We start from the raw sequence: 14,134 nt of genomic DNA, 5'->3' as shown, positions 1-14,134 counted from the left end.
GGTGCTTCTTTCCTTCAGGTGCCTCTGAGAGGGTCACAGGGACTTTTCTGCAATCCTGCGCTGTCCCAGCCTATGGAGAGTTGGCCAACGGGATGTCCATCCATGACACCACAGGTAGTGTAACCCTGGGCAGGATGGACAGGAAGCCAAAGAGGGGTGAAAGCCGCCACTGCCCACACGTGGAGTTCTGTTTGGGTTCAACCGTGCTAATGTGCTTGCACGCTCGTGATAGAAAAATCCTGTCCTGGGGTGGAGAGGACAACCCGAGCAGATGTTTCCCCATCCGAGGCCTCCCAGAGGCTATCCACGAGTGGGAGGAGCAAGAAGCCCACATAAGCCAGGACCAGGGCATTTCTTTGGGTGGATGCACAGATGGAGGCGAGGGCTGACAAACTGCAGGGATGCTGGCACCACAGCAGAAGAGGCGTAGGAGAAAAGGGAATTTCTTTCTGGAGGGAAAAGGTGCTGAATTTGGGAGTGCGAAGCACAGGCTGAGATGTGTTCTCAGAGATGGAAGGGAATTTATTAGGAAATAATGTGGAAGACTTTGGGTAGAGACAACAAAAAGCTAAATATGGAGACTCTTTCCTGCTGAGAGCTGTTGTGTCCCCCAGCCCCATCTCCCCCTGTCCTGGCGTTCACCTCTGCTTGGTCCCCAAAGCTTGGTGATGAGACCTGGGGAGCTGCCGACACAAGCAGGCACGTCCTCTCCTGCCTGAACCACATCTACCAAAATGAATTCACATACGTGACGTCCTGGGGCCTGGGTGCACCAGGCCCCGCCCAGGAGCCGAAGGGGAGCAGGAAAGATGCGTGCAGCATTCACGCTTTGTTGTCTACCTTTATTTCCCCATCTCAGACCCAGAGGTGGTATTTCTCTGGTTTCCTTTTTCCTGATTTTTCTGACTGTGCCTTTACAACCGTAGGTGTCAGAGACCCACTTCACCCCTGGAAGCAAGCGCTGGTCCAAGCACCCACTTTGAGTAGTCAGTGATGCAGATTTCTACCACATTTTTAGCGCGAGATGTTTTTATTCTGGGAAAATGTCCCTTAGCAGCATTCGTAAGAACGCCCTGCACATGAAACCACGCAAGGGGAGAATGGCCTTTTTGGATGCCGTTGTAGGGACAGAGTGTCCTGGGACTTCTGACAAGTAATGAATGAAAGACAAATGTTGTGGGACCAATGCTGACACCGCTGTGTGCTACATGCTTGGGATCAAGGCCTGAATGGGGGGTTGCTGCCATCATCCCGCACTTGCACATAAAGCAGCACAATGAATATATATATATTTTTTGCACAGCCTACCCAACAGATGCCTGTAGGTCTTTAACAGCACAGCACATCATCAGCACGTCTGACTGCACCACGCACAAGAGCAAAACATCTGGACGTGCTGTACAATAAACAAGACGTGGGCAAGTCACACCCCTCCAGATCGTCCATTGTTCAAAGTGAAAGCTCGCCACAGAAATTCGGAAAAGGGGGAGAAGGGGAAGGACTCTTATTATGCTTGGAAACTATTTAAATATGTCAATATTAAAGGAGCGTAATTACCACTCAAGCAATTCCAGCAAACAAGTCAGTAACAGTGCCTACTTTACGGGAAGTGCATTTCCTCTTGGCAATGCTCTGGGCAGGAATTATTCAATACACGCTCTCCTGCTCTGCTCCCCCAGCTTCATCACTGGCTCCAAGGGGACCAGCAGCCTCCAGCTAGCCGGGAGCCGAGGAGCCGCCTGCACCGGGATACACGCAGCGACGCACGTGGGACCGTGCTGCTCCAGCTCCTGAGCGCAGGCGGGCCGCACTGGCCTGCTGGACCCTTTGCACATCCGATGGAGATATAAGGGAATTGGGTAGCTGGAGCAGCCTGTCTGAACACAGCGCTGGCGGCTTTATTGCAGGAAGAGGCGGAGGAAGGATGAGGCTGCGGTTAAGCGACGGGACGAGGAGCACCCAGATCTTCTGAGTCAGTTCCCAGCGTTGCCCCAGACTTCCCGTGTTGCGCTGGGCGAGTTGCTTAACCGTCGGCGGCGCCGTCTCCGGCCGCTCTGCGGTTGGCCTTGCAGCAATGCAAAGTTACGCTACTGCTTAGGGAAACTACTAATGGCCTTTGACTTTTTTTTTCTTCCTTTTTTCAAGAACATGGAGCCTAAAAGCTAGGTTCCTTAAACTGTTTGTTAGTTACTGAAGGAAATGGCTGCTTTGCAACACTGCAGAGAGCCTTCCCAGAGATGCTGGTGGGGGGAAATGTTTTGAAGAGGAACATCCCGTTTGTTTTCTGACAACTATCAAAGTGTACCAAATGAAGGCTATTAACAGAGGCCGTAATGAGTGATCTGCTAGCTGTAAGGGGCATAGACGTGGCAATAGGCTCTCAAACTTGGAGGGCAGACCTAAAGCCTGAAACTAGACAATTCCCATGAACAAAAGCATCCATGAGGTCCCAGGAGAGGTTCCTCTACCACGTGCTGCTCAGAGGCACTCGGAGGTGGATCTGCTCCAGTGGCTGTGGCCGAGGAGCACAAAAGCAAGCAGTAACCAGGGGAAATGTTACCCATGCTTTAAAAGGAAACAAAACCACAAAGTCCTCCTAAGATTGCTCAGTGTGGCCAACTTTCAGGACAGCTCACCTTCCCTCTGGGTCTGGTTGCACAACTCTCTGGACTGTTTGGGTTCACCGCAGCTGACTGCCCAGTCCTGACACCCAGCCAGTCTCCCAGCCCAGCAGGAGAGATGATGAGGGGACTGGAGCATCTCTCCTGTGAAGAAAGGCTGAGAGAGCTGGGCCTGTTTGGCCTGGAGAAGAGAAGACTGAGAGGCGATCTCATCAATGTCTGCAAGTGTCTGAAGGGGGGATGTTGAGAGGATGGGGCCAGACTCTTCTCAGTGATGCCCAGCACTAGGATAAGAGGCAACAGGCACAAACTGAACCACGGGAAGTTCCATCTGAACATGAGGAAAAACTTCTTGACTGTGAGGGTAACAGAGCCCTGGAAGAGGTTGCCCAGAGAGGTGATGGAGTCTCCTTCCCTGGAGATAAACAAAACCCACCTGGACGCGATCCTGGGAAATATGCTCTAGAGGACCCTGCTTGAGCAGAAGGTTTGCACTAGATGATCTCCAGAGGTCCCTTCCAACCTCAACCATTCTGTGTTTCTGTGGGGCCATGGATGCTGCATCCTCCCCAACTACCTGATGCTATTTAGGCAAGAACCCGATGCAGACAAGGAAAAACAATCTTCAGCCAAACGAGGAGCAACCAATCTCTTTGCTCATTAGCTGAGCTCTTTAGGTAATCCTCGTTATTGCATATGAGCACTTCATAGCACCCCATACAGCGTGGAAAGGCTTTTATCAGCATTTTTGCAGATGGGGAGCTGCGATTTCAGGTGTTTGTGGGCATTTTCAGGGTGATCCTCCTGGGATCACCCAGGAGGCCTCCAGTAGAGTCTACCGAGATGCTGAACCACTTATTATACTTGGAAACTATTTAAATATGTCAATGCAAATGCTTGCTGGCCTTTTACTGACAGTGGTCCTTGAGAGGAGGAGCTGCCTCGGTGCTCCCGGGGGTCCAGGCTGCTCCAGGTAGGGTTTTTCAGATGTGAAGAGGCAGAAAGGGGCTGGATCTGCATCTGTCCTGTGTATTCTCACAAGCCCTATGTGAAATGCTCATTATAGTTCATAATAGCAATGGGGAACACAGGAACCATGCTACTGGCTTTTTAAAAATCTTTAGAAACCCTTAAATATTCTTAACTGATTCATTTTTTGCAATAGCCACCTAATTTGAGTACCAGTCCCATCTAATGGTTGCAGAGGAGGTAGAATAAAAGGTTTTGTTTAGTGCCTGGTTAATACCAGAAAGGCATATTGAAAATGTAAAATGCCACAGAAATACTAAATAATCTTATTTTTGTTGGTAACACTCCCCTTGAGCGATGCCCTTAAGCCTTACTAACGCACACTGCAAGTGAAGTGAACGTCTTCTCATTATATTCGAACGATCAAATCTTATGCTTCAGCATATAAAAAGCCCACAACGCTGGTACCTGGTTAGCCAGAGGTGTCTTTTTTGATGGTAGGCCTCGAGATGCAATGAGACCTTTCCATCTTTGAGTTGCCCCCGAATCTCTTGGAGTGAAGCTCAAGTTTCTGCCCACTATTAGATCATTGTCTGCAGTAGCCACTGCAGCGCGAGACTCGTGCAAACAGTGTTTTACCTCCAACTTTCCGTGCCCCAGCAGAAAGATTAATGATGGGGTCTTCCCACCAGGGTCTTGGGCTGTGACTCCCAGTGCTGGTTTTGACTCGGTGGCCAGAGGTGAGCCGCTTCATTTTGCCATGTTTCGACTGTCAATCGTGCAAAACGGTCGGCAAATTCTATGCTAAATTTGAGGCCATGCAGAAATGCCACCACTGGAATGGAAAATATATTTCTCACAGTATTTTTTCCTGTAATATTTTGCCCAGTGAGGAGGGACAGACCCAATTCCCTCCCCTCGGAAGACGCCCTGTGCCGTATCCATTGTTTTTCCATCTCATTCCTCAGATTCACATTTGATGCCATAGCTGCATCCCTGCTTTTCTCCTCAAAAGGCCCCGACTCGCAGCCTCCAAGTGCATTTGCAGGAGCCAGGGGATGAGAGGGGCTGCGGGTCTGCCCTCCTCCATGCTCCATGCAGCATTGATCTGCACAGTAATTCCTCTAGCTGTATAGGGCCCTCTGCACATTAATCTTCTCCCGTTAGCTGTAATTTGATAACGTTAATGCTTGGAGCACAGCCTGCTAGAGCATATGGATGGCTTCCCACTTGTGTTCGGTCCCTGCTCTTTCTCACAGTGGGCTGTGATGCGGGCTCCGTAATACATGCAGTTTGGGGGAAGCCTCTTAAGGGGGGGGGGGGAATGCACTCAGGAAGTTGGTTGTGAGAAAGTTTGGAAGCAATGACACGGGAAGATCCTTTCTGCCTCCCTTTGGCATGACTGGACCAGAGTCATTACTGCCCGTCATGGCCACTTCCAGCATCAGGGGTCCCGGTTAATTAAGGCACATCGTGGAGTTGTCAGGCATGATAATAATCCAGATGTACCCATCAGTGGCAAGCGCTGAGGGCCTCCAGCAGGGCAGCAGGTCTCCAGCATGCAGAGCCATGTAAAATAAGGACAACTGCTCCATGCTGCTGCCGCCGAGGCTGGGAACGGAGCGGGGAGCTTGCTTCCGGGCAGGACGGCAAGAGGCACGATGATGTTTTACAGCACAGACCACACTAGTCTGATATGGTCTTATTTGCCTACTGTGATGTCTTTATATTGCGGTACTACCTAGTGACTGCAAACGATAGAGGACATCCAAAAATGCGTCAGGCACACGCACTCTCTGCTACCCCTGGGAGTGCATTGCAGGCTGTTCAGGGCTGTCCACAGCTGTAGTAGGTGCAGTAGATGGGGATGTAAGCATGTTGAAGAAAGGAGAAGAAGCCCCCGTGACGGTCACGTTCCCACCCAGCTCCTGTGCTCCAGGTTATTCAGAAACTTGGACACGATAAGCTCAGGGTTCCTCTAATGTTTTCGCAAGCAGCTTACACTGTCACTTCAAAAGCTGGGTGCGTGGGGAGGGCTGCCGTGATTTTCACACCAGGGAACAGCAGTCTCTCCAAAGTGCGAGACTGTCTGGCTCTTCCAAGATACGACACTGCTTCTTCTTCAAAGGTGACAAAGGTCACAGTCCCTGTTTTGGACGCCCAAGGCTGCTCTGGCCTTGCAGTGGCTCTGCTTGCTAAGGATGGGATTTGTCTCACCAACTTTCCTCATGTGAGGACAAGCCATTAATCCAAGCCTATCTCTCTGCTGACTGACAGCAGCCTGGCTAATCTGTAGCCTGACAGAGCAAGCTGAGAAACTGGCCCATGGTGGCTGCTGAAGTGTCCATCTTTGCTGGGCATAGCTTTCATTGCTCTCAGTGGCCACAGGGGCCACCAACAGTAAGTGTGGGTTACGGATTGCTTTCACTGGAGGATGGTGTTCGTCCGGTTAAGTGTGGGGGCTCATAGAGCACCTACACCTAAGCAAGCCACTGCGGTCCCCCATTGCAAGTGGTGGAGAGCAAGTCAATGCGGTCAGCAGAGTTTGGGGTTCTCCTGCATCTCCATAGTAGATGCCTACGTTTGGTCAGATGATCCATCTGTCCCTCTATACATCTACCTCCTCGGACGATCCTGGGCTGTTGCTAGGGCCTGGAGTGATCCCTTTATGTCATATGTGACTTCTGGCAGGCTCCGGATGCAATAGCCGCTCTGCTGCAACATCTTCATTGGGTGAATCTGAGAAGGGAGGTCATGCAGATGTGCCTCATCCCTGAGGCTGCTGCCACTTCAGTGCCAGAACAGAGGTCAGCGACTGCATTGGTGCCCGAAGTGAGCACTGGGAGCGATGGAGAGCTGGGAAAAGGGAAGAGGCTCTTCAATGGTGCATCGATTCTGCAGCAGGAACCAAACGTAAGGTCTTCCAAATGTATAGACAAAGGTCTTTTCCTGCAGCAGGGTGATGGGATGCGTGACTTGTAAGAAAGGCGGGCTTTTTCAAGGTGAGACAACGGTGGCTGGAATTCAGTTCCTTCAGAAACAGCCCAGTCAGAACCCAATATAGATGAAAACGGACGAGTCAGAAGCTGAAATCCTTAGAAATCAGTGGTGAAGCTGCTGTTACCTTCAGTAGGACCAAAGCAAAAATTAAAACCTGGCTCTGTTACAGGGAATATAGTGATCCTTCTCCTAAGCCAACTGGTTATACTAAGGAAGATTTCTGACTGTAATCCCCAGCAGTATTACACTTAAAGAGAAGGCCGAGGCAGTAATACAGAAGCTTGATATTTCATATCTATTTTATTTGTTTAATGAAAATTTATCAGAGAATGAATGGGAAAACTAGTTCTTTTTTATAATATGGAAATGTTATCCCAGTAAATAATTTATCTTCCTATCATAAATCTTGGGGAGGAACTTTACTGACTGGCATTTCAGCCTGGCTGTCAGTTGGAAGATATGCCAGACAGATGTAAGGGAAGAAGTAAAATAAAACAGAAAGATTTAAAAATATTCTAGATTCCAGTTCTCTACCAGACATAATTTAAAATGATCCTAAACATCTACCTTTCACTGCCTGCAGACAAAACAAGGTGTACCATATATCCCTTCAGAAGCACTTGAGATGATTAAGAGAAACACCTGCTTGCACCTGATTTTCAAGGAAATATTCTGCTGCTGGCGATGCCCTGAAAGGCCTCAGACACCCTTGGCCTGGAAAGCCCTGCCGATGCCGAGCATCTTGCTTGTGTCACGCTTTCATATGGATACAAGCTTGGATTTTAACCAAAGCACCCTAATGGAGATTAAATAAGTCCACAAGCAGCTGTTCTGTGGCAATATTAAGTGGAGACTAGATAAAAAGTTATCAATTTAGATTGAACCGGGGAAGTTCTGCTAATGCACTTGAACAGCAAAGGTGTGCAGATGGGAACCAAAATGCTTAGGGATCTTCTTAAGAAAAATCCAGCTGAGCCTTATAAACAAATGTCCTTTGTAAAACTGGCATCCAAGAAGCAAGCGAGGGAAACTCTGAATTACTTTAATTAAAAATTTTTGCCATCAGGGACCTGCCTGAAGTGTGAGCTCTTTAAGCTGTCAGTGCTATTTGAATGGCCACATGGCTGCGTGGAGCGAAAGGGGAAGCCAGGCTTTGCATGTGGCTCATCAGTGCTTGTTAAGGAAATGGCAATTCAGTTTTCTTCAAAAAGAGAAGGTGCGGGGGGAAACCAGCTTTGTGCAATTCTTTCCTGCCTTTTGTGTGGGGCAGGAGCGTTTCTGAACGCAGCACCTTGACGCCTTTCACAAGTGTCTCTGAAGCTGCCCAAGAGCACCCCGACCTCGGGCTGAAAACCTGGAGAAGGCTGCCTTGCTTGACATACACTGCTAATAGCAGAAAACGGCTACACGGCTTAGCAGCTGGCTTTGGACTAGAGCATATGCCTTCCGATTATTTAAATGGCCTGGTTAGACAAACAGCAGCACCTAGGGATCACCATTAATATGCACGAGCACAAACGTTCCATATTTAGCCTGTAACTTATTCAAGACGGTTGCTCAGAGCGGAGCTGTTGCACCCGTGTTGCCTCCAAGACCCAAAGCCTTCCTGACCCTGTTCACCTGCCAACGTCCTCTTATACTGCCACGTATACATAAGCAGCAATAAGTGCTGGGAGTGAGTGAGCCCGTGTTTAAAAGATCTGAAAGTGTGCTTCAGCATCGTAGAAACTGTTCCTTTGCAGGAGGTCATTAGCAGATGACAGGCTGCTTATATTTTGCTGGCAAATTGAGCAGGCTGTACCACGAGCTCCGACCCGTAACGCGGTTGTGGCTTGCACGCGGCGCCCATGGCCTCGTGGGATGCTGACTGGAGGGTCCTTGAGGAGGACATTGTTGCTGGGGCAGATACCTGCATGGATGGCTCCCACTGACTGCAACGGTCTACAGCACGAACGCCACTCCCAAGATGTACTGCCAGCTGGAATTAGCAATGTTTCTAGTTAAAAATTCATGCTGGGAGATACTACCCTGTTAGCAGAGCTGGAGGAAAGGAAGGCGTGCATACGTCTCAGTGCAACACCAGGAGCTTAGCTAAACTTGCTTTCATCAGCAGTCCCAAGCCAAGCCCCTGCTCCCAGTGCAGAAAAGAGATGGAGGTTGGAGGCACCATAAACCGCCACCTCCATTAGCTAAATGCCTATGTAGCAGTGCCCTGGGCCGTCTCCTTCTTGCTTGCATCACACTTCCCACGGTGGAGATCCTGGGACAGAAATCCCGTTCGCCAGGCAGTTCAGACCACCAGTGAAGGCAGGTTGGCATAAGGACGCCCCTCTTTGAGCTAATGCAGAGTTTTGGTCCCTTTCCACCCCCCAGCACTGGCAGACCCACAGAATCAGAGAATAGCTGAGGTTGGCAGGGACCTCTGGAGAGCATCTAGTCCAACCCCCCCCACCCCTCCCTGCTCAAGCAGGGTCAGCTAGAGCACATTGCCCAGGATCCTGTCCAGACAGCTTTTGAACATCTCCAAGGTTGGAGACCCCACCTGGCAGCAACTGCAAATGCACCTCCACCACGAACAAAGGTCGGCATAGGGTGCCCTGCAGCTCCAAGCTGTCCCGATAGCTCAGCAAGAAATGTTCTCCCCTAACCTGGCCAAAGGAGAGTACAACAACAACTAGTCCTTGCTACAGATTAAATAAAGGCAGAGTGGATGAGACAAGAAAGTGCTAGCTATCACAGGCAAGTGCTTTAAATGGTACAATAGGACTGTAAATGAAAATAATGGATAGACAGCACTTCCAGATCAACAGTTTTCTGAATATTTCCTGACCCTATTTATCAAATTTTGCCCTTGATCTGGGTAGGGAGGTGAGTTCATCCTTTGTGCCTAAAATGCAGCACTTCAGTGCAGAAGTAGCCTTGATTTGCAAATATATTTGATGTATTTTGCACTTCTGCAAGGCCTACTAGGTAGGTCTAAGTCCTGTTATAACCTGGGCATGAGATGTTCATTTGGTGGCACTTGATGGAGGGAAGGGAAGGTAGCAGGCATATTCTGCAGACAGCCGAGAGGGAGAGGTTGCTATTTCCATACGTTGGTTATCAGAGTTAAATTATTCTTTATGTACTGTTACTACTTGCCTTTGCAAATCCAGCTGGTTGAGGAAAAAAACATTTTGATGCGTTCTTTAAATATGATTTTACTATGAGTTGAAATGAATCAAGCCACTGGTGGTGTGTGTTGCCAGCTTCTGAAACTCAAAGGACTTGGATTGGAGACACACGTACGAGGAGGTGGAGCTCGGGGAGCGCACACAGCCAGGGAGCCATGCTTTCAAAGGCCCAGGAAAGACCTGCATTTGTAAGTCACAAAAATTCAAGGTTTCTCCAAGGTTTATCTGCTGCTGCTGAAAGGGGGAGCGTGACCCATGTTTCACAGCTTTTCTGCAATCGCACGGTATGACTTTGCATGGGTTAGAGTCCCTGTCTTCATTGCCTAACCACAACCAGCCACATATGACCAATTGGGATGTTCTTTTCTTCTTTAGAAGCACAATAAAATCACTTGTATGCCGCAAGAGGGGGCCTAGATGGGGGAGTTATGCCATAATAATAAAAATTACAATTACATTCCTATGCCATACAAAATACCTGCTAGTGGTTCCACACAGACTGTGCCAGTCAATTTCCTTTAAGAATAAGCCCTACAATATGCCTTTTCCCCTAGCATTCAATTTGGAGAGTGTTACCCATATCTTTTTTGAACCTAGATTGCAAATGGTGTGATGTTAGGGACAGGTAAGGGATTTTTGACTGTACGAAGCAGGCTTTTGCTTCACAAATGGCCATGCATAACAGCTTGGGGGCCTTACACCAGCCACAGGCCTGTTATCTTGAAATCTTCCTGATAAAAGGACTCCAACAGTCCTATAATTTCCCAGCAACTGTGAAAGTAATGCACTAGGAGTTCCTGTAAACTGTTGCTGTTTAGCTTTGATGTATTTCAAAGGATAGGTTGCGACTTCTTTTCCAAAAGATGAATTAGATATTGATGTGAACAACAAAGTTCATCTGCTTTTTCATACTTATAAACACATATTAATGTGCAACATAATGGCCATGTCCTGCAAACCTCGGCCGAGATGAGAACTCCTCCTGAAGTCTGCAGAACTATTCACTCGAGTAAAGACCACTTGCATCAATGAGGGCTGGAGCTCTGCAAGCATCAGTGATTCATTCAAAGTACAGATGGCTGAGATTAAAACTTTTTAGAAAGCCATTAAAGAAAAGGCTGGTGCCAAATCAATAAAAACACTGTTTGCAAGAACAATTAGCTGATCTACAATGCAGAAAAGACCAAATCGTACATTCACCTTTCCTCGACTCATTTCTAGCACAGCCTAACAATATTCCATACCTATCTGTATGGGGACCGTCATTCATATGCCCATCCACTTTCACATAATCGTGTATAATCATTGAATTCTGAGGACAGCAAAATTGCCTCGATCTGCGAAAGCCTTTGCAAACCTGCCCTTGAAGAGTGGGACATGAGGATCCTCAGCATCTCACAGGGCTGGCGTCCTTTTGAGGCATGCAGAGTGAAAGGCAGTTGGGGGAAGGTAAGATTGGTATCTGTGGGTACTGGAAGTGTTACCCCAAGGAACTGGACTCAGTGTTTCTAACATAGGGTTGCTCTTCTAACTGCCTATGGTCACCATTCGACTTGTTCGGCTCCTTCGTATGATGAGCTGACTGAGAAGGTTGAGCTAATTCATGTGATATGCAGAGCAATGCTGACAGCAGTAGCCTATTGTTTTTTGGGACATCCAATATGAATCAAGCATTAAAAGAGCTCTGCTCTTGATCTTAAGTCACAACCGCATAACTGCAAAAAGGCGGTGAGATTTTTTTTTTAGTAATATGCAATGGTTGATCTGATCTTACTTGTAAGCTGTTCTTAGAAAAGAGTTGGATATAATGCATTGGTGTCTAATTATGACATCCATTTTAGTACTCTGTCTGCTGTTCCTGTGTACTGATGCTCATTTTGTAGTCTATGTTAAAAAAATGCCAAATTTACAATTTGACATTTGGTAAAGTAGATGGGCGTACTGGTCAAGACACTCTGAACAGCTGAGAAGTCCTTACATAGCACCCTCAGGGCTTCAGTTTCCATTTTCTCCTCAGTTCTGGTTAAGGTCCACAGAGCAGTGAATCTGCTGCATGTTGGTGTTTTCTGAAATGCTCAGAAAAAATCCAGCTTTTCTCTCGGGAAGAGGGTTATGAGCATATTGGTATTTTGAGGCTTTTATTTTTGCAGGATCTTTATGTCACAAATGTTGGTGGCTGTTGCTTGTCAGAGTTACCTCTGAGCAAGTTTTCCACCTTCTGATAAGGTGGTTGGTTCAGCGGTCTTTGCCTTTCTGAGGGTTGAGTTATATGACCAGTGCAATTCCCAGCTCTCAGCTGCTTTCAGTGTGTGAGCATCAAAATACATTCAAGAGGCTTGAGGCACCTCGGATAGGTTTAAAGAAGACGGTGGAGCCCTGGAGATGCAAAGCTGGAAATAATTATCTAGTTTTGGATTTGGCTAGTTGACAAGTGCTTATGTCCGGAAATAGGGTTGAGTCACAACAGGCTGGGGGCCGCCCAGTAGAGAGCCGTGACTGCCGTTTTTCTGTGAGATTGGGATTTGTTTGTTCCGGTTGCTTTCCACAGTCATTCTGATTCCTCAGAGATGAAAGGATTTCATGGAAACGTTCAAGATTCTCATTCGATCCTATCTAAACCTTTTTTAAGGCATGCCTCTGTGAAATGACTTGCAGTTTCATGCAGGAAGGCTGCATGGTGTGCCGGCAGTTAAAAATTGCCGGAGCTAGAAAAATGCTGGGTCGACAGTGCTGAGTTCATCAGGCGTCTGGAGTAGTCAAAGGACAAAGCAAATTTCCGATAACCTCTAACTAACTAGTCCTAGACGGAAAAAGATGGAAAGTCTTTGGGGTGCAATACGAGCTGATTAAAAAAAAAAATTTAAACAACCCACTAATTAACTATGCTATTAAAGGTCCATCTTTACTATAGCAAAGAGCAACATCTTCTAGGATGGATGCTTGCTAATAAATCAGGAGGGCTTTGTTCATTTGCCAGCTCCCCCACAGGCTAGCTGGGTGGTCTTGCTGCTAGTCAAATCTCTTTAACCTCAGTTTCTCTCTCTGCAAGACGGGGAGGAAAACTATCTATTCCCTCTCCTCTTTTATGACAGTGGAGATCCAAAAATAAAATTGGAAAAGCGCTATAGAAATCTGAAGTGTCACTGCTACTTGTTATGTAGAAAAAGCCAAAGTTCCTGGGAGAAGAGTACTTTTTCCCATTGTTATCACAGAGATTTTTGAGATAGAAGGGATAGTGCTTCTCCACGGGAGAAGATTTCTCAGCTGCTTCACTAAGGAAGGAGACAGGCATGGGATCCCTTCCAAGTTGGAAGGAATTGGGCAAAGTCTTCTATCAGCAGACTAATCATCTGCTTTGCTGTCGAGAAAGTCGGCTGGCAGGAACCACCCCAAAAATCATCTGATACCACCTCGGATCTGGCGGGGTTTCACACAGGCATGTCGCAATCTCCTTCTCGGGATAAACAGGCCCAAGCACGGAAAGCAACAGGCCGCGGTGAATCCAGCTCTGCCGCTGAGGAGCCCCTGGTCCATACGCTATGAAACAGGGCTTGCGGAGGCAGAGGGAATAACCGAGATTTGCAAGAGGGAACAATGACATGGGATGTAGCCTGTGCCATCTTGCTGAGCTGGAGCGAAGACGCTTGCTGTCCACAAACAACCGTGGTCAAGAATGTTGTAAAAAAAATGGAAATCTGAGAGTCTGTAACATCCACCAAATCAAAGAGCTCCAACTCAAAGATGAAGGCAGTCATCCAGGGTGAACTGGATTAGTTTTCTAGGTAGCCAGGCTAGCTGCAGTTTTGCTATCTTTATTTGTGTACTCTCTTCTTATAGGCCTCTGGGAAAAATTCTGAGACTGCACTGCATTATTTTCTATCATCAGTTCCATGATTTGCTGAAGCAAATTGCAAGGTGTTAGCAAACAGTGGTAACAGTAAAAATACTTGCTTAGCTCCTGTTGTGAAAGCGTAGGTATAATGTATCTATTTACTGAATTACAGAAAATTGCTTTCCCCCTGTAGAGGAGTGTTGGCAAAATTGGTCACCTAATTCTGAAAGACTGAGAGAAAGGTAACAGCAATTACTTCAATGTCATGGCAACACATGCCAGAACTGTGAGGAGCTCAACATCTCCTCGGTGCAGTCCTCACTCAGAAACATCATGTTCTCTGCAGCAGTTTAGCACTGAGGTTTGATAGGAACAGTGCTCTGGAGAGCCACCTCCGGCCAGCTCCCACTGGCCCTTTCCACGCTTCCCAGAGCAGGTGGTTCCTCCTCTTCCTCCTTCCTTTCAGCCATAGACGTTGCCTCTGGGTGCCCTGCTGCTGCCCTGCTCAGCCCAGACTTACATCAGCACCTCTGTGAGCG

The sequence above is a fragment of the Struthio camelus genome, chromosome Z (assembly GCF_040807025.1).
Source record: "Struthio camelus isolate bStrCam1 chromosome Z, bStrCam1.hap1, whole genome shotgun sequence".
Classification (NCBI taxonomy): domain Eukaryota; kingdom Metazoa; phylum Chordata; class Aves; order Struthioniformes; family Struthionidae; genus Struthio; species Struthio camelus.
This window is presented reverse-complemented; position numbering follows the sequence as displayed.